We start from the raw sequence: 22,074 nt of genomic DNA on the forward strand, positions 1-22,074 counted from the left end.
ACAATCAGGAGGCTGCGCATGGTGCCCGCAGTCGAAGCTCGAGTGTTACCGGTGCCTGGCTACTGCGACGTACCAGGGAACGAACCGGTGCGCGCTGTATCAAGAGAGATACCATGGTAGCTAGATAGCCTAGTACACTCTTAGGCAAAGTTACACCCTTTGGAGTGCCCGTGCTGCCACACAACAATAATCGTTATCTGCCTTCATGCGTTTCCTCTCTTTAACGCTGCGAGCCCGGTACTTTGCAGTAGCGAACGGCATGGGCGTTATCAGCATGATAGCATTCCCGAAAGGAAAGTAGCGGGCGCGGTGTTTTCAAGAAAGGAAATGCATCAAGGCAGATGCAGATTACTGTTGTGTGGCAGAAGGGGCAATTCAGAGGGTGTGACTTTGCCTAAGAGTGTAGCTTTTGCACCCTTCTATAATAACGAAAACTAAGAGCGGCCCTTCTTAGAACAGCGGCAGACGCGACAACTTCATGAGCACCTACAACACGCACCAAAAGAAGATAAAGTCGCTGGAGGCTGCCCGCGTGCATGTCAAGTACTCTTGCACAAGTTGCGCACCAGTACTGAGCGTACGCTGGATGTTACTTGCACGCTCGCGTGCCCCTAAGGAAACAAGACGTTCCTTACAACTTGGCGGAACAGCTACCACCTATACAAATGCATTTTCCAAGTGTGCTGTTCACATGTTCCGTTCGGCTATTTGCGCTTCACCCGTTCCTTCTTTTTCGTACAATGGGTACACGTACCCTTTGTGCTTTTAGGTGTCGCGAAACTCGTAAATATGCATGAAGTACTTCTTTATAAAGGGAGCACTTTGGTATGTCTCGTATGGCTATAAAACATCTCATTGACTATCGAAGCGTGATTTACGGCTTAGTCGAGTGAGCGGCTAAATTGAGCACTCATTGCGTCATGCCTGGTGCGATACCGGCGCCATCTATGCATACCACACATGCATGATCGAGCAATGGCTTCTTTTCTTCCTCCAACAATGGCATAGTAAGTTCGTGGGAAATTTCGCGCTAAAGGAAACGAAGATTCTTTGCTTATTAACCAAGGTAAGGCGTGTGATTTACTCACGCATTAGGAAGCTTCCATGCTGAAGTTTGTCATTACGAACCACAGGATGATGAGACATTCCCCGTTGATCCACATGCAGTCCAAGAGATTTACTACTTCGTCCAACATGGAGGAAAAAAACTTGCGTTGGCTAACATCCTCCTTAACCGTATTTTTCCGGGTGCTGAATAATCATGTTGTTGTGTGATATTTATCGATATTTACTAATATGCACACGTCAACGTAATTTCTTTCACTATGGAATGCCGCCTTAGTCGCTGCCATCTCTGGGAAATTTAATGTCTATTCATAAACTATGAAGGCTATATATCTAGATGATGGCTATATTTCACATATTCCTTGATGCCATTAGTGATGCTACTGATTGATGTGAATCATCCTTGCATACCCGTTTCAAATGACAGCTTGTTCGCGTGGTTGATCGAAGAAATGGGTAGCCCTGATTTTTCTCAAAAATATATTTGTGAATATTTTGCGAAGTCTTTAATAAGCAGAAGCGTTCCTCAAATGGTTCAACTTTTTGCTTTGTACGAATTGAAGTGGTTCAGGCGTTCCTTCAAATCACTGGTACACTACGTACAAATGCATTGCGTACAGAGGGTAGCAAGCCTTTCCAGTACAATATCCACACTATGAGATAAACTACTACACCATATTTCCTAAAGTTGCACGTCTGGCTTGCTCGTATATCATGACGGAGGCGAATCATAAACAGGACAAGAGAAGAACAAAGACGGCACACACGTTTCGCGTCAACTTGAGACAACGAGTATTTACTTCGGGATCATAGCATACATAAGCGTATACACTCTTCTCGCGCCTGCAAAAAAAAAAAAAAACACGTGCTCCGAGAAACCCGATAGAGTTTCTCGCATCAGAATAGGGAGTTCTGCTAAAAAAAATCGCGTTATGCGCATAGATTGCACCTCTTTTCCTGATGATAAGATGGATGGTTTGCTGATACAGGAGCCACCGGAGGGGGCGACTAACCGAAGCTTGTCAAGAGGCGCCGTAAAGATGTGCTTAACAAATGCGCTAGATCAATCGTGCCGATATCTAATCAATGTAAGCTTCACAAAACAAGTGAAACGCCTTCACGATTTTGCATATGCTAACCACATCATCCTATCGGTTGCTGAGGGAATGCTGAAGCAACTTCAATCGAAAGTAACCTCGCCCGTGTGCCCCAGTAGAAAGAAGAATAGGGTAGCAGTCATACCGTACATGCATGGATTATCGCATCGACTGAAGAAAATGGCACACGGCAATGACATTCCAGCGGCGTTTTCAGCGCCTAACAAGTTAAGCATTCTATGTAGAAAGACCGCACCAGGGAGCACCATGAAGGCAACCTGCGAAAATAATCATCGACACAAGCTTGTAGGGTGTAAACAGGTGTCGTACACCCATACCTACATCCCGCGGAGCTTGCTACATCGGTCAGACCGTGCGATGCCTTAGTGATGGGCTAAGATAATCTATAATCAATCCAAACAGAGAGCAGGTCAATAGTTTCCTTGCACAGCCCTCCAAGAGATGACCCTGCCTGCCCGTCTTTAAATATACAGGGATCCAAGGAAAAAGCCTTAACGAGATGACCAGGCTCATCACTGAAGCATATCACGTCCCCACATTCGGTGGGTCTTGTATTATGCGGAATTTATGCGCATGGGATGTTTTTTTTTAACTACAAACTTCCCATGCTGCGGGACACACGCTAGCAGGTTGTTTAGTGCACGTGTTCTTTTGCAGGCGCGAAAAGCGTATATATGTATGCTGTGATCCCGAATTAAATACCCGTTGTAGAATGTTCACGCAAAACGTGCGTCGTCTGTGTTCTTTACTTGTCCTGTTTCTGATGCGCTACGTCTTCTGCCTCAATCATGTTTTCCTGCTGCCTTTCTTTGGATTTATTTTGCAAAGCCATTTTAACCTCATGCCTGACTACAGAAGGAAAAGAGCGTGTCTCTGTGCGTTTATGCGCTATCGCTCTCCCTTGGCGTTCCGTGTACTTAGAAGCATGTAATTACTCTACGGCAGGTTTTACGTGGTTCAAGTTACTGATCACACTGCCCCACGTATCCTTTAACGTAGTCAAGCTCCATAATAATTTATGAGGAACATTGAATTATTGGACTGTGGTTAGTTTTGAGCCACTGGGTTTGTATGAGCACTCAAAGCACGGCCCCTATGCGTTTTTCATACGATCGTTGTCGGAGTACAGACTGCGTTGCTGGAAATCGAATCCCAGACCTCATGCCTACTAGCGCAAAGCGGTACCCACTGAGCTGACGCGCTAATGCTTTTAGGCTGGCTCGTTTATTTTCTTGCTAATTTAATCTCTCCTTCTCTTCGCGGTGTTGAGAATCCTGCACCTTCCTCATATATGACCACTGGCTTTTACTATAGCGAATGCGTCTGCATCTTTCACAATGCTGTGATCGGCGCAGAATATAAAGTTTTGTGAATGTGACGCCGCACCAAGTATCCGGAATGTAGCTATCTCGGTTCGAAGCTCTGCCGCGATAACCTACACTGTAGGCCGCTTGCTAAAAAAAAAAAAGCCACGTAGGGCACATCATCATCTGTTTTTATGTGTTAATGCTATGATAATTTGAAAGCTAGCACGCACAATGATACAATGTTGTGTCTGTGTGCGTGATTATTGTTAGCAGTGTTTTGACAAGTCTGCATGTCATTTTACTGCGTGGTTCTGGCACTCTGTAGCTGCTTCAATGCTTGTGACCGGTAAAAGGGGAGGATGTCGACAAAATCAATCAATCAATCAATCCAATCAATCAATCAATCAATCAATCAATCAATCAATCAATCAATCAATCAATCAATCAATCAATCAATCAATCAATCAATCAATCAATCAATCAATAATTCAATCAATAATTCAATCAATCAATCAATCAATCAATCAATCAATCAATCAATCAATCAATCAATCAATCGATCGATCGATCGATCGATCAATCAATCAATCTTTATATTTTCGTCTTTCATGTATACGCAAAACGAAAAAGGTGGCTGAAGAAAAAGCTGCTTCACGCAGCTTGACTGAGCTCCTGCCACGCGTACATAGGCTGCATACTGAAAATTACGTAGGCAAGAAATGAGCATACAGACCAGTATTTTTTCTTTTATAGTTTCAAAAGGACACAGAATATATGTGTAAGATAATAAGAAACATTTAGGCAATAAATACTAACAATAAGAAAAAGAAACAGCAACAAGGTAGATATTAGGTAATTACCATAAGCACCAATCAATAAGCATAAGCATAAGCATAAGCACTAATTAAGGAGTGTACAATAGAAGTCGGTGGTAACTCCGTTAGACAGGATACCAGTAAGCCATCGCAGGAGACGAAAGATGTGATCAAGAAACGCTAATGTATGAAAGCCTCTAACCCTACAGTTAGAATTGAAGTGGCAGAACTTTCCAAGTTAATCAACAAGCGTAAGACAAGTGACATAAGGAAGTATAATATGGATGGAATCGAACATGCTCGCTGGAACGGATGAAGCCTAAACGCAGACAAGAAGAAACTAGGAATTGGCAAGAATCAGATGTATGCGTTAAGAGACAAAGCCCGCGATATCATCACTAATATGGATGAGATAGTTCAAGTGGCTGAGGAGTTCTATAGAGATTTATACAGTGCCAGTGAAAGAAACAAGAGTCTAGAAGAATTTGACATCCCACAAGTAACGCCGGAAGAAGTAAAGAAAGCCTTGGGAGCTATCCAAAGGGGGAAGGTAGCTGGGGAAGATCAGGTAACAGCAGATTTGTTGAAGGATGGTGGGCAGATTGTTCAAGAAAAATGGCCACCCTGTATACGCAATGCCTCAGGACCTCGACCATACCGTAATCTTGGAAGAACGCTATCATAATCCTAATCTATAAGAAATGAGACGCCAAAGATTTGAAAAATAATAGGCCGATCAGCTTACTGATCATTGCCTACAAAGTGTTTACTAAGGTAATCGCAAATAGAATCAGGAATACCTTAGACTTCTGTCACCCAAAGGACCAGGCCTTATTCCGTAAAGGCTACTCAACAATAGACCATATTCACACTATCAATGAGGTGATTTAGAAATGTGCGGAATATAACCAACCCTTATATATAGCTTTCACTGATTACGAGAAAGCGTTTGATTCTGTCGAAACCTCAGCAGTCATGGAGGCCTTGCAGAATCAAGGTGCAGACGAGCCACATGTAAAAATACTGAAAGATATATATAGCGGCTCCACAGCCACCGCATTCCTCCATAAAGAAAGCAACAAAATCCCACTAAAGAAAGGCGTCAGGCAGGGAGATACGAACTCTGCAATGCTATTCACAGCGTGTTTACAGGAGATATTCAGAGACTTGGATTGGAAAGAATTGGGGATAAACGTTAATGGAGAATACCTTAGTACCTTGCGATTCGCTGATGATTTTGCCTTGCTTAGTAACTCCGGGGCCAATTGCAATGCATTCTCACTGACCTGGAAAGGCAAAGCAGAAGAGTGAGTCTAAAAATTAATTTGCAGAAAACTAAAGTAATGTTTAACATTCGCGGAAGAGAACGGCAATTTACAATAGGTAACGAGGCACTGGAAGTGGTAAGAGAATGCATCTACATAGGGCAGCTAGTGATGGCGGATCGGGATCATGAGACGGAAATAATCAGAAGAATAAGAATGGACTGGGGTGCGTTTGGCAGGCATTCCCATATCATGAACAGCTGGTTGTCATTACCCCTTAAGAGAAATGTGTATAATAGCTGCGTCTTTCCAATACTCACCTACGAGGCAGAAACCTGGAGGCTTACGAAAAGGGTTCTACTTAAATTGAGGACGACGCAACGAGCTATGGAAAGAATAATGATGGGTGTAACGTTAAGGGATAAGAAATGCAGATTTGGTGAGGGAACAAACGCGAGTTAATGACATCTTAGTTGAAATCAAGAAAAAGAAATGGGCATGGGCAGGACATGTAATGAGAAGGGAAGATAACCGATGGTCATTAAGGGTTGCGGACTGGATTCTAAGGCAAGGGAAGCGTAGCAGGGAGCGGCAGAAAGTTAGGTAGGCGGATGAGATTAAGAAGTTTGCAGGGACGACATGACCACAATTAGTACATGACCGGGGTTGTTGGAGACGTATGGGAGAGGCCTTTGCCCTGCAGTGGGCGTAACCAGGCTGATGAAGATGATGTTGACTAATCTAACATTTTATCATCATACGATCAAACATCTTAGCGTAATTAGATCGAGAGGATTTATTTAGGGTACAATGTTTTTCTTAAGGATATACAGAGATCGAATATTTCTTTCTTCTTTAGTTTTAGTAAATTCATACATCGTGCACAGTATGTGTTTAATGTAAGTGGCATTGTATGTCAACCCTTCTTGTACCATAGTGTGTGCGACAGAAGGGAATTTCAAAGGGCGGTTGGTGCCTAAAGGAATATAACGCTATGGTTTCATTCAAACTTACAAGGTCTAAAAACTTTTCAAATTTGCCGAGTTGAGCACTTTTGTACTTTGTTAGTAATTTGTGGATGTAAATTTTGTCCGATTTTATGATTTTATGCTTGCGAAAAAGTGTATCTGTATGTTCTAGAAACTGGACGTTATCAATATACCGTGGTGCCTTTTTCTATGTTAATGTAAGTTTGCGTAGGTTTGTAAGTATGGTTTTTCAACATACTGATGCGCAGTAGTACAAGTGGGAATTCAGCAAAGTGTAGTGCAGAGTCCTTTTATCCTTAGCCGGAGGAATGTGGCGACAACCACTTAACACACCGGCAAATCAGGTTACTTAGCTTAGTAGGTTTCTTACGTGCTCGTTCTAAGACATAAAAACAAATCCATGTAATTTTACTTACCCTTCAATGGTGATTTAGTAAGGACTTACGGTTATGCACTCAGTTGCTATTTCCACAGATCCGTGCGGACGAAAGAGGACACACTTCGTTTTCGATTAATTTAGGTCGAGCCTATTTCTTTTGCACCAGACGTGTAGTTGCTGACCAAAGACCGTAGCTTTTGCTACTACTTCTTTCGTATTTACGCCGTATAAGGACTGAGAAATCGAAATATATAAGGCAGTGGCATTGATCATAAATTTGTACGATATTGTTTAAGTAGAAAAGGAAAAATCTTGGGTCCAATATGCTTCCTTGAGGAACTCCGGATTCAATGGGCATTAGCCCGGATGTATGTTTGCTTAACACGTCATATTGTAGGTAGGATTATTTTAAACATCATTTATTTAGTGGCAAAGCTATTCCCCTAAAACCATAAAGTTCTACGTTATCGAGCAGTATTAAATGGATGACTCGATCGAAGGCCTTGCCAAAGTCGAAGAATACACCTAATGTCATCTTATTTTCGAAGTTCTGCAGAATAGCTTCCTTTTGAACGAGGAGTGCAGTTTCAGTACTTCATGTCTTTCTGAAGCCATGTTGACAGCTAGTAAAGAGGTTGTGCGTTTTAGAGAAATTTGCTGTGCGAGCTTTAAAGACCTTTTTTAGTACTTCTGAAAAAAAGAGGCAGTGCAGATACGGGTCGATAATTGCTCAAGTTGTTTTTATCGCCGTTCTTATAAATGACTTTTGCTTTTGCTATTTGCATTCTACTCAGAAAAACGCCCTATGTGAGAGACAAATTGTGCTTGTGAGTTAAAATCGGCGCAAGCAAATCCATGACGTACCTAAGTGGCTTAATTTGAAATCGTCAGCCTCTTGACTGCGGCTGTTTCTTAGTCCCTGGAAAATGCCAATTGCTTAGTTTGTTTGAACGCTTTCTTTAGACAATACGTTGGCTAGGATGTAGGGCTAAGGGAGATGCAACTGCCTGACAAAGGCCCCCCTACCGATACATTACTCAGGGGGTGGAACATTAGGAAAACAGTGAAACCATGTAGAAACAAGAAAAGGAAGAACAAAATGTATCCGGCCAGCAATGTTTTCATCCTACAGGTTACACTCGTTGGATGAAAAAATACTGATTCTGGCCTTCTTGAAATACTATTTATTGTTTCAGCACAGTATTTACCAGCAGCGATTCCGACAAAAAAAGTCGTTGATACAATTCGCAAGGTCTGTTCCTGTCGCCAATGTGTCTCCAATTGTCAGGTTACCAACTGTGGCGTCACTTCTTTTGCTGTTCGAAAGTTCGTTAAGATTCTTCCATAAGATGTCACTGTTTTGAAGGCAATTTTCGTTTGCAATACTCATCAATTGTAATACTCATCTTTGAATTCCTTTAGAATTTTATTCAGTTTATCTCGAAACATTTTATATTTTCTTATTGCTCGATCCTTGCGAATGAAAAAAGAAAGACTCAAAGAGCTTATTTTTTTATTACCTTGCTGTAGTCGCAGGTAGTACAGGCTTTGCGCAGCTTTCTTTGCATATGATACACGTGTAAGGAAAGAGAACACGTGTAATGCTTTTTTAGAATGCTCAAACTATGACACCTTTCTCTCGAATTTAAAACTTTCCACAGGTCTCGAAAGGTACCTTAAAATTCACTTTTGCAGCCATTCAGCTTCTCGCTTTTGTTGTAGCCGCAGCTATTTCTTCTGGTTTGTCTGATCAGCAACGCACGTCTACTGCCTATCCTCTCTGCGTCTTTCCTGGCGGCGTAAGTCATTGTCTTCGCCAGGCGATCGCTTACACTGTGGGTGCCTGATGACTCCTCGAATCCTTCTTTTCATGATGACTTAGACGGGTTTGGGTGCGAGATAGTTGGCGCGGGTCATTCATTTTAAACAGTGCCAAAAAACACACGGACAAGGAAGAGCACAGAGCCAGCACTGACCACACTAGACCACACTAGAGCACAGGACAGCGCTGGTCCTGTGCTCTTTCTTGTCCGTGTGTTTTTGGCGCTGTTTGAAATCAATGACCTCCTTTTCAAATTTTTTTCGACTGATTATGCATGTAAGTTGATTTGATAAAGGGCCTAGAATGGACGGTGGTACAGCTTAGAGGACAAATAGCCAGGCCAAGAAAACTGTGTGGGAATACACACATTAATTGCTTTCGCGATCAGCCATGGTAAGGTAAAACGCCATCCCCACAGTCACTTAAGAAGCTTAACTCGCAATTTGTCCCTTCTGTCAATAACCCGAATACATCAGCAGATAGCTAGCCAAAGAAGAAGTGGCGACATAACCGTCACCTCATGATGAACGATAGAAGTCGCCAAGTAGTGTGATGGTTGGTAATAGTTGGCGCAGTGAACTCAGCCACTAAGTCTAAAATGAAAGGCCCTACCGATATTGGCGAAATCAGAGAAGACATGCGGCCACACGAGCGTCCGAGATTGGAGGAATTTGATCACATGACCGACTTCACTACTACCACAACGGGATCAACCTCATCGTGGCAAATAACTTCGAGCTGGACAGCTTGTAGGCCGCTGACACAAATTTCGTCTTTAGGAGAGTACAAACCGGTCCGTATAATTCAGTGCTAGTAATACACATGCTTTGCTCGTCGCGTTACGTTCAAATTAATTGGTGCAACGTCAACAAGCCGGGAGAAAATAAAAGGTTCTTGTCCAATCGTGCACTTTGGTTTGGAGTGACGAGGTAGCAAGGTGAAGTTCGCGTGCTGGTAACAACTATAGTAACTTTTGAAGGGCTTTTGAGGCGGCACCAGCGAACTGTCACTGTCGCCGACAACTAGGTTACCTACTATTCTTTGTGCTGACATTTTACGGATATAGCCGCAACTTTGCTTTAGCTAGATGGGAAGGGCAGCAAAGAAAACCAGAAATTAATAAAACAAGAAGAAATTTCCGCTGCCTAAAATACGAATTCGTTATGTCAAACATTCAGAACAAGGACATGACACACTGTTCGGCACGAAATACCGATCAGCGCTCTCTTCAAACGGGCTGCTTTTTTATTCAAGACCCGTTTCAGTACCCGGACACCCACGAGGAAAAAAAAACGAGGAAAGCAAGACGGCGCAACGTGGAGCTACCAGCGAGGGAAGCACCAAAGCGTGAAAGTGGTGGGAGCGGCGAGCAGCGTACGATGAATTCGGTCAAGGCCGTCAGTTGGCGGCACTCTGCTGCCGAGAGTGGTGGCGTGCGCGGCCGCTTCGTTGGCGACCGTACGAGCCGAAGGGAGGGGCTTTTCCCGGCGCAAGACGAGAGCCGCTTTTAGATCGATCTTTTCTTCATTACGCGCTCCCGCTGCGCTCACCTTGCGAAATGGAACGTCAGAAGATAGCGTGTATCAACACGTGTTATGACATGTACGCTGTACGCGCACGTGAATTCCAGGAACTGTGGCTTGGAAGCGCCCGTTTCAGCGTGTGTTCGGTCCTTTCATCTAGTCTCCGACCTAGAACGCTTGCGTTCAGAAATGCAATGCCAAATCGCTGAAATGCCAGTGGTCCTGGCAAGGGCAGCCGAATGACCATTGTGAAGGCGTCCGACCACATAGAATCATGCGCCTCCTTTCGCCGAACAGTGAGCTTTCCTTCTTAAATAATCAAGCTTACATGCTGCTGACTGCTCCTCGTACAATGGCTAAACAGAAGCAGGCGACACCTATGGTAGCAATCGTGGGAAACACAACTGCGCATACTGTTCCACGCGAGAGACCAACAAGGAAACGACACTTTCGCCGAATGAAAGAAAGGAGAATCGAAGAGACATGCAGAAAGTATAAGGCAATTCTAGAGACGCATACGTGCTACTTTGCCTTGCTTGCTCTATGCCTGCCTGCTGTCTTGAGCTTTGAAATGTTTCAGTTACTGCTTAACATACTTGACTGGGACGAGCAAAATGTGTCAACTTTTGTGTTTAGAAAAAGTTTATTTCGACAAGAGACGATACGAACACTGAGTCATATTCACGGCACAATTCCACGCGGACGATAACATGTAAGACACGAAACACAGCGCGTTGTCAACGCGAGTAGTGTCCGAGTCCTCACGCACCAACATAAGTGAAGAATAATTACATCCGCGAAAGTTATATGTGAACCCTGTGTATAAGTTCCGATATAACTTTTGTGCACTGAGCCCGCCAAACCAGTCCGAGTTAGCACACGTCTCTGTTGCAAAACAAAATTATACTTCCTAAATAAATATTCAAGAGATAATCTCGGATTATGAGCATTTAAAAAGCACACCGAACTCTTAATGGAATGGCGTGCAATATTCAAGGACAACTTTTATTTATTAGATATTCATTCATATATTAATTTCGGTATGTCCCACTTTGCATGCGTCCGCTCATGGATAATCCTCCAGGAAAGGTATGTGCCATTTTGACACAAGTAGTAAAGAATTCTTAAAAGTAGCTACATATATGTCGTTATTCTCTGTGCGTACTGCGGCCGTCACCACCTCCCCATAGCATTCGTCTAGTTTGCCGTCTTCGTTTCGGCATAGCTGGTGAGCGGGACGTAAACATAAAAATTGCGTGATATTAAAGTTATCACCTTTTGGGGGTGAATTGGTACAAACGTCGCACGGGGTTCACGCACAGAGAAATGAAAGCAAGCACAATTGCACGTATTGTTAGTCGTGCCAAATTTGTAACGGCTTCATTAAAGCTTCGCTTCACCATGCATTGCAACCTATATTTTGCATCTCGATAACTTTGTAAAGCTTTTTGCTGCCATAAAATAACGTGTTGAAGCGTGTGAGGTGTGCCAGGCGGTTTTGCTCTGATGAAAGGTTGTATAAGATGGCATACCTGTACGAGTAAGGAAGATTCAGATGCATTCTCAGCGTAGGACTCCCATACTGTTGCCACATTGGAGGGGAAGTTGTACATAAAGGTAAAGATCAGCAATATGGAAAGGGCGTTGAGTTTGTGGTTCATAATTGCACCACGGTGGTAAAACAGCGCACTGACCAGGATAAAGCGGAGACACATGAACACGCTACGCTCACTGCATCGAGTGTCTTGTATCCTTATGTGTTTTCGCCTTGTCATGGTCAATGCGTTGCTTCACCAACGCGGTTTGCTGATAAAGTTAAGGAAGTGTCGTAAAGTAAGTAGTTAAATTACGTGTAGCCTGTGGCGCCGGTTTAGTGGCTGTTGAAATGTGCTATTGAACAAGAGGTCACGTGCCGGAGTCGCCGCTGTGGCGGCTGCATTTCGATGGAAGAAGAGTGAAACAACGCTCTTATACACGTATTTGGGCGCACGCTACAAAAACGCACATCTTAAAATTTAGGCATTACGCTAAGCAGTTTGTCATGACTCCACTGCACCTCGTAAATTATATGCAAATTACTGAAGATTCACATAATTAGTGCGTGTTCAAGTTATGCAGCAAATATTTAGAAACCGTTCTCAAGCAAGATTCCCTGGCTTGATGCAACAAAAGGCAAGAAGCGGCGATGTAAGCAACAAATGCAACCAAGTGCGGAGAAACAAATTAGTCACGAAAATGGAAACAGAGCATGCGTTAAATGGGGACTATTGAACTAGATAGAAACGAACAGTTAGGAGAAGTGAGGTCAAGACTTTTCCGTAAACATCACCGATGCAAACATATGCAAGGGTTCTCAGATTTCTTTTAGCTCTTGTCATCGACATTCATTTTGGCAATACATGAGTAGGTGGTCAACTGATGTTATGATAGTGAAGACGAGAAGGAGGAGCAATATGGCTCGCTGTACGTATGTGTAAGCCTGACTGCGCCAAAAGGAGTGCTAGAGAGGTATGCCTTTGCATCACGCCTGCGGTAAATTAAGTGCCTTTACGAAAAATAATAAAACAAAATCTTCTTGACATGAAGTCACGGTTATCGCCTTCAATGTCACAGCTGATAATTTCTCTAAACCGGAGACGTATAAAACCTGACACAGAGTTCAGCATGTACAACTGCACACAGCTAGCAAACAAAAACCTCTGGTGGCGGAGACTCGTGAGTAAGCAATAGGTCAGACGAGTGTTATTGCTTGTATCGCATGCCGCCGCTCATCAAATTGCCCCGAGCACGTGTGATACTTTCGCAAGACGGCGCTGACCTTGACAGAACTTGTTCAAAGCCTCGCACAACTCGCACGGCGAATCCGACCCGCACGCAAGCCCGACAAAATGCGACGACAGACACATTTAGTATCATACAGCTTGGGACTAACGTATGAAAACACATTTGGGGGGCAAAGGTTGTGGGGAATTTGTTGGTTGGAGCTAAATTAATTGCTCAAGGACCAGTGCCGCATGGCTCACCATGGAGCAACATGAAATCACCAATGAGGAGCAGCGCTGCGGGAAAACTTGAGCTGCCTTACGTCACAGAAAAGGGGCTTCCCGAGAAATTTTGAAAGCGGTTGTATAAAAGCTTTACAGGCACGCCACACAGAACGAATGTACCAATTGATGATCTTATAGAGCACACGAAGCAACATGAGGACTTTGGTAAGCTTGTCTAACGCCTTGTTTTCAGCGCGTCTTTTTCAGTTTCGTTTTTCTTTTTGTGAAAGTAAAGTAGCTACTTCATTACATTATTACATAGCTTTTCACACTGTTTGTAACAAAAATAGGCAAGGAAAAGACTTCGACGAACAAAAGCCGAGAAAAACTCTTTATGAACGAAGCGGCCGCGAAGAATGGCAGGTTGTTATTAAAGCTGTTAGGGCAGTTTGCGATAATTATCCACACTAATGAAAACTGGTGACACACTTTGCCCTCATTATATCAAAATGACGATTGTTTTTGCGGCCATATTATAGGTACTAATAAATGTGCTACTGACTGCCAGACACAGCCATAAAACAGGCGCATTTCATATCAAACTCATCTCGCGCCATTATCATGTTCACTGTGTATGCGACCACGACACACGGGCGATCATACTGAACAGTGCGTGAAGCTTGCCTTTCATAATATAAACATTGACACATGATGCAATAACCTAAATCTGGCAGGAGTCTGTAAATACGGCTGTTATTTAAGAGTTCAGATTACAGTATATGGTTTGATTTACCCAAGCATTATTCCACTTCTCTTATTCTGTTTCGCGTGAAGGGAAACAAAATCCTAAAGCGAAGTAATTTTATATTACTTCGCTACAGTCATGCACGACATTTGACGCAGGTATTTCCAGTCATGAAGCTCACCGCAGTTTAACGTGTCAACCCAAATGCTGGTACAGAGTTTGGGGAACGTGAATTGTTAAATTTTTATTGTGTAATTAAAGGAACAGGCAGGTCGCCAAGCTTCGTCTATATGCATTGCCACAAGAAGCCAGTGTTTATTCATTTGTTTTACTTTGTCGCAAGTTCTATTGCATTTTTATAGCTAATGTGCATGTATGTATGTAAATGCGTTAACGTTCTATTTTCTATTCACAGCTTGCTCTCCTTGTGATCTGCGTCGTTGTAGCGGTCGCCTATGGTGGTCTCATCAGCCACCTTAAAGCCAAGAAGTACGGTCGTCATTTCGGCCACGGTGGATACGGTGGACACGGTGGATACGGTGGACACGGTGGATACGGTGGAGGCTACGGTGGTGGATACGGTGGCTCGTATGGTGGATCCTACGGTGGTTCTTACGGCGGCTCGTACGGTGGTGGCTACGGGGGCGGCTTCTGGGGCTGAACACAACGCTTCGACTCTGACTTCTTGACCTTGACACAATTCCAACCAGGTATGCACATTAATTCATTACTCGCGCTTTCTCAATGAAGTTTCGCGAGCGGATAAATTGCGCATGCATCGGTGTTTCACAGCACTCAGTTCATCGGCAACAGATTTCCTCAACATCGCAGTATTGTTAACGAATAGCACATGCGGGCCGATTTTTCTGTTTGAATAAAACCCACTATAATACCTCGTGGAGGACATTTCATTGGTGTTATCCTCTGCTCCTCCGGCGCGTGCAAGATCTTGCGCTACGGATAACGTGTTAAAGTACTGGGAAATGAATTGTGCAGGAAATGCATCTGTTCTACACTATCGTCGTGTATTCAAAATCATCAGAGACATTACCAGAATAGCTTTAAACATGCCGGGACTGCGAACTTCCGCATAAGCATAAATATGAGAGCCATGGAAGGAACTGAAATGCTTCCTATCAGGAACATATGGTCGACATAGTAGCGGGATATAAACTAACGAAAGTTGCATAATAAAGGTGCTCACTGGAATAGAGCTGCCATGAGTGCCGCTAGATAAAGCGAAAGCACGTGTAGCTTCTTTATATTAACAACAACAACAACAAAAAAAAACGAGAAGACTTCACAATGGGTTGCCAAGAAATTCTTGCTTTTTATTGGAAAGCTTCGTTTTTTCTAAACGACACAGTGGTCACGATTGCTCGATATACAAGAACGAGCACTACATATCTAGCATTTGCCATGTCTTTACATTATAAGGGAATTCTAACAAAATATGTTTTCTTTTTTACAGGTACCTGACCGTTGAGTCGATGCTCTGCGATTCCAATGCAGCCTAAAGGTCTCATCCCATTTAAACCAATGAAGGAATCAGTATTTAAGTTGAATAAATGTTTAAATATAATGTTTGCGTTGCACTCCACCCTTTCTTGAACCATGGTACGACATTTCCTACTGTTAAAAAGAAGCTCAACTAATTGCAGAATCTAAATAATAAGGTACCTCTTTCAGAAAAGTTGCAGCCGTATCGCGCCAAAATTACGACTTATTTGTTCGTGGGGGTCCATGTCCTAAACCAACACTGGATTACGAAGACAGCGTTGCGAGCACTCCGTGTTCGCTTGAAGCAGCCGGGGTTTTCTGACGCAAGCAAAAGACAAACAAGGCTAAAAATTTTGGTATTTTGCTCCATCACAAGGAAGCCACTGTGGCAGGGAATCGAACTGATGACATCATGCTCGGCGCCACAGGGCATACGCAGAGTACTGAAAGTTCGCTGCCCCCCCTCACCCCCTTGCGTATCGCTTAACCCACATAGGATGGTAGACGTCGCCCTAGCAGGGGAAATAAAGCATGGGTGCACGAACTGGTGCCAGGTTCCTCGCCACCACCTTTTTTTTACTCCATGCTCCCTGTTCGTAGGCCTACCATTGGCTCAATTGTGTCGTGAGCTAGTGGTAGGAGATCTCATGTAAGGTAGCTAATCATGTGTTAAAGCATACATGCAGTATTTAGCATATCTCTTCTTATTAACCATTATTCACAGTGGTCTCGCAAGGGTAGCCTCAGCCTGGAACCAACGTTCCAGCAAGGGGAGTCACTGTTCTTCATCAGTGAAAGTCCCTTTGTAGAATGTTGGCTCGAGGCTGAGGCTTCCCTTGTCTGGCCGCTATTAAGCAGTTCAACTCTACATCATACCTGTTTTTAGCCTAACATACTTGAGACACCGGAAACGCCAAATTTCAAAGACACTCATTAAAAATCGGGATATGCCGGCTGTTTCCAGACTAAACATCCTTTAAAAAGTTTCCTGTGGCAGATTGCACAATCCTATTTCTCTAACTCTGTTCATTTCTAGAAGAGACGTACATTACTATGACAATAAGGGGAAATGCGTAATTGACTAATTAGCAATGTTCTGGTAACTAAGTTTCCAACTAATTTATTTGCGGCACATATTTCAATTCATGAATTGTAGCCGACGAGATTGTAAGGCACAATTTGTGCCGCTTCTAACTAATTATGAAAGTGACACCTCTTTCGAGATATGCGCTGTCAACACGAGGCAAAATGAGATGTTGGTCCACCTAATTCCTTTTCAAGCCCCTGTATTATAGATTGCAGCACAAAAATAACTCATGCACCAACCTATTTCACAAAAGAGTTCGGCAATGACTATCTCGAAGCTAAGGTACCATCATCAAAAGTAGTTCATATATAAGGGGACGCCTTGAGAGCTCACCAGCTACAACTACTAAATTTTCATATGTACCGCAATGTTTTTACATGAAAATATAATTAGTGTAACTTTGGGAATAACTATCTCGAAGCTGAGCTGTCGTCCTCAAAATTCACTCCAAATGTTGCGAAAGTTGATGCCTTGAGAACTCCCTAAAAACGATTCATAAATTTCACTTTGTACTGCAAGGTAACTATATGAAAATCTTATTAGTGAAACTTTGTAGATAGGCTGATGATCCTTTTCAAATTTCAGTTCATGTGATATCCGCCTTTTCGAGTAATGTAGTACGAGCAGTAGAATTATGCTCTGCCACAGGCAATCAAAAAGTTGTGCCGCGTCTAACAAAACCACCCGCGTATATATGAAATTGAACTGGGTACAAGAAACACGCCTAATCAGTCATGGCAACAAATGGCACTTGTTTCTTTCACAAAAAAAGCGCAAGAACGCTTATATAATACAAGACAAGCTTGTCCCCTTTATCAGTTTCAGGTAATATTCTAATCAGCTCTTCTTCATGCCTATAAACAACGCAGCAATTTTCGAACAGATCCATGCATCATCACGTGTGGTAATACCGGGTTGTCCAGACATCGCGGGTTTGTTAACTTTATTTGATTGCTAAGAATGTGGTCTTACGTACTTTCTATGCACTGTCCTACTAGTCTTACGCACTATCTACGACATGAAAGCGGTATCTGATGCAAAGCACCACTATTGTAAGTGACAAAGTACATACGATGTTCCCTGTTCCAGCGTTTTACAGTTCCCCACAACTTAATGGGGTCCTAGAGAACCATATGTTTTACATTGGGGAAATCCTGGGGAAATATACCATACCGGCAATTCTTTTCTGGTGTTGCGAAGGTGATTCTTTAAGCAAGGCGTCTCCGAAAGACACCTGAATCTGATATGGGTTCTGCTGGCGTCAGGTGGGCAGTCTGACCATCCGATCTTTACTGCATACGATGAGTGCAGTGCCTTTTGAGGTCATTATGAAGGAAATAGTTCACGATGCTTCCGGTAAGAAACTTCGAATGAGCGCACCAAAACGCCACTAGCCATTTCGTACCTTAGAATAATATCTTCATAACGTGCAGCTTGGCCAAGAAAAAAAAAAGCGCACTCGCAGGACGATTACGAGTTCTTAACGCGAATGCTTGAGCGTTAACTGTTGTACTGGCTAGGCATTCTCGCTTCTGATGAAGAACGCACCGAATCGCTTGGGAGTCTCAAGGTATTGCTTAATAAATAGCATGTCAGTGTCGTAAACAGTCAAAAGCGTTCTCGTTTTAACCACAGCGCTCCTTTCTGATGCTCAAGTGCTTACCGGCATTCTAAGCATACAACGGCGAGGCTAAACGCGCAGCAGCGGGCCGATGGAGAAACCAACACCGGCGCTCCCAACGCCGTAATTTCAAACGTTTGGTTACAGCGACGCGGCGGAAAACGCCCGGATTGCCACCGACTCACGAAAGGAAATGCGAGGCATAATTGCGACGCGACAAAACCTTCACTCTCCGGTGGGTGCAGCCTGCGGGTTTGGCCGCCCGTTACAAGTGCGCCCTACACCCCCCAAATAACAAAAATTTCCTATATTCTTTGATGTTCTCGCGCAATCCGGCGAGCGAGGGCTGCGGCGATAAGATTCGCGTCTCGCTGTTGGTGAAGTGAAATCACGCGGCGGCGCTCGCGCAATTTCAGTGGAAAGAAGCACACGCGTTGTTTTGGTTTTTTTTTACTTACACCAGCGCCATGACAGCTGCTCTTCATCGTAGCGCTGCGGGCCGTGATTGCCGGCATCACAAAGAGCAAACTGCCTGCTGTAATGTGAACAGGAGAGGAGGAATGTCGTTGCCATTAGTTTATCCAGGGCATGAGCGATAGGTGGCGGGCGACACCTTCTAGCAGTGTTACATGAAAGCCAGTTTTGCATCACATAATTGAACAGTCTTCGTGATTTCGCGAAATGCACTCGACGCTGTGTGCGATTCCACCAATGAAAGTGCCTTCTGGCACCTCTCTCGCGCATCTCTCATCTCTCGCTACACAAGCTATCAACGTCACCAAACAGAGAACCAGGCTAGGAAAAATCCGCGCTTTAAATGTTCTGCTCCGGAACATCGCGCAACTAATATCATAAGTGAACGCTTTCATGAGCATAAACTGTTGTAGACACTCACGAGCTGTAGTTCGCATTGCAATCCTACGCAATGTGGGACTTTATTACTGAATGTAAATGCAGCCGTATGAGTGGAAGACGAAGTGTGAGAGGGAGGAGGGGGTGAGGAAGAAAAAATATACGTTTTGTCCAGTCTGAGGTTTTCCTCGAAACACATTAAATAAATCCCGTTTCATTCACCTCGTGACAGTTTTGGTCGAGGTGCGGGGTAGCAAGTTGATCGAACCAGGGCCTTTGGTGGTGAGGATTAAAACACAGCTTGTGACCAAGAACGCCACAGATGCAGCGTGTAGGAAGCGCACGGCACGAATGACTGGGTCGCAATGTGGAGCACGGCTAACCGTGGGGTGTCCAGAGGAACAGGCCTAACGAGAGCGGAGTTCAAATCGGGTATCCGAAGAGTGGTTGCCTCTCGATGCTAGTGCGTGTCAGTACTCTTATAACTACGACAGACTGCGTAACGCTTGAACACCTGCTGTATTTTAAGGGTTAGGCCTGATGCCATCCTTACCTACAAGATGGCCAAGCACCATGTGCGCTGCTCTTCGAAGTGGCACTTCACAGAATTGAGTACCAGGCCGGCGTGTGGCGGTGCAGCCTAGGACAGCTTTCAGGTGCCAGGTAAGCTCTTTAACAGTGCTACCAAAGATGACAACGTCTTCTGCGTAACGCATGCAAATATCCCATTTGAGGTCTTGAAGAATGTTGTCCATAAGTTTTCCAAAGTCGCAGGTGCATTGCAGACCGCAAATCGCAAGAAGTTCAACTCAGAAAATGCCAACCGGGGTTATAATAACGTTTTTATTTTGTACGCCTGGTGCATTCGCACTTGCCAGTACCACGATCCCAAATCTAGAGAAGAAACCTAGGACGTACATGTTGTCCATGTACGTCGCATCGGGCCATAATGACTGGGACCACATTTTCCCCTTCACTACATACGTCTTCAGCACTGCAAAGAACGAAACCACTGGCAACAGCCCGGTTTAGGGGATGAGCTTCGCTTCCTGTGGTTCCACGAAGTAGCGACCAAGAACGAACCGCTTCTGCGCCTCGAGTGCCTCAGGATGACTCCGGTGCCTTTGGGAACCACTTCGAGTACGGTTCTCCCGCCATCCATGCTTCAGTATTACTTCAACCAGTTAGATTCGAAATACCAAAAAACAGCTACAGACTTCAAGGGAAATTTGTCATTGGACTATTAATTGAAAATGTTCTATTGGGACCTTCGCCTGATCCTCGTCATCTGGCTAATAGTCTGAAGGCTCTCAACAAATTTTTGTATGACAGTGGAATGGACAAGAGACTTTGAAGAGTCTTGGAGCGTGCAAGGCTGTCACGACCAACTTCATTCTAATAATCAACGTCTTCTCTATTCTTTTCTATACCATTTCCCTTTCCGCAGCAGTGAGTAGCATGTCGGAACATTGATTCAGGCCGACCTCCCTGCTTCTCTATTATAATAAATACCTCTCTCCGTCTCTACATGGACGACTTGGTATTCGGTAATTTGACAACAACGAAGATCTCCCGCTTGTACGGACAAAGAACACATATCATGAAACTGGCAGGGATGAATATGCAGGAATGGTCAACTAAAGGCAGCATGCTGTGACAGACACTACGAAGATTATCAGCAAAGGGAAGGGTGGGAAACGGATGCTGATCAAAGCGACGTCGAAAATTTCGAATCAGTTCGGTTGTTTTGTCTCCATCCACAATACGAACCAAAACACTCTTTGAAAAGATATGGAAGCAAGGACTAGAGGGGAATGTCTCACTCCCGAAGTTTCTCGAAGATGACTGGAACAAGTTTTCTGCGCAGGTTAACGACATAAGACGCTTGTCTTTCAAGATGAGTTCGTTCACTGAACTCAACATGGACGTGGCTTACTTGCAGCTACATGCCTTCACTGACGCCAGCCTTCAAGCATACGGTGTCGTCTCTTATCTAAGGGTTGAAGATAGATTTGGCAACAGCTATGTCCATAGCTGCTCACGAAAGCTCGGATCGCTGCCATCAAGAGACTAACGTGACCGCGCTAAGAACTCGTCGAGGGTTGCCAGGACACGCGGATCGCGACGTTCCTGCGAGAGACACCACTAAAATGTGATGAATACTTCTGCTGGACCAATTCGAACATCTGCCTTTGCTGGATTTAGTCAGCACTCACTAAGTGGAAACCTTTATTTGCAGCCGGGTAAAGGAAATTTGTGAGCGCACGGACCAAAGTCAGTGGAGTCACTGGGCTGGAAAAACCAATCCGGCCATTTTCCTAACAAGGGCTGTGTGAGCCCAGACAGTCTTTGCACAAACTTCCTATGGTGGCTCGGCCCCGATTGGCTCATTACTCCTCAAGAAACCTGGCCAAAACAAGAAGATTGCTGTTAGAACTCATCTGAGGTGCTACTCGAAAAAAGAAAACCAGCGGATGAGGTGGGTCTGGTGGATCAGAGTAGGACGCCTGAATCTATATTAGGTGTCACCAAATATAGTCGCTCAAAGACGGTCCTTAGAAAAAGGGCTTGCGTGAACAGTATTCTTCGTAACTTCCACTCATAGTACAATACTAGAAGAGAATGTCCTGTTTCCGCCAAGGAGAGGTCAGAACGCGGGCACATGAGACTCGGGACTTCACAAGCATATAGTTTTCGAGATTAGGTTGCTGCGCGATCATTGACAAAGCTCTCGACAACACATCGAACATACGAGACCTTCACCCGTTTCGATGCCAAGGGCATTATCAGGCTCACGATTCGCCTTTACAACGGCGCTCTTTGGCCATACCTGGCCCTTGCGCCAATAAAAACCACACAATCAATATTCGCCTTTACAACGTAGCTGCTTCAGAAGAAATAAAATGTCCTGTGTTTCTACCAACAAATCATCGTTGAACGCACCTAATCTTGCACAGCGAACATCTACGCCTGCTTCACAGTGGTGTCGGCGTTACGCT

This window comes from Dermacentor albipictus, chromosome 4 (assembly GCF_038994185.2).
Source record: "Dermacentor albipictus isolate Rhodes 1998 colony chromosome 4, USDA_Dalb.pri_finalv2, whole genome shotgun sequence".
NCBI lineage: Eukaryota > Metazoa > Arthropoda > Arachnida > Ixodida > Ixodidae > Dermacentor > Dermacentor albipictus.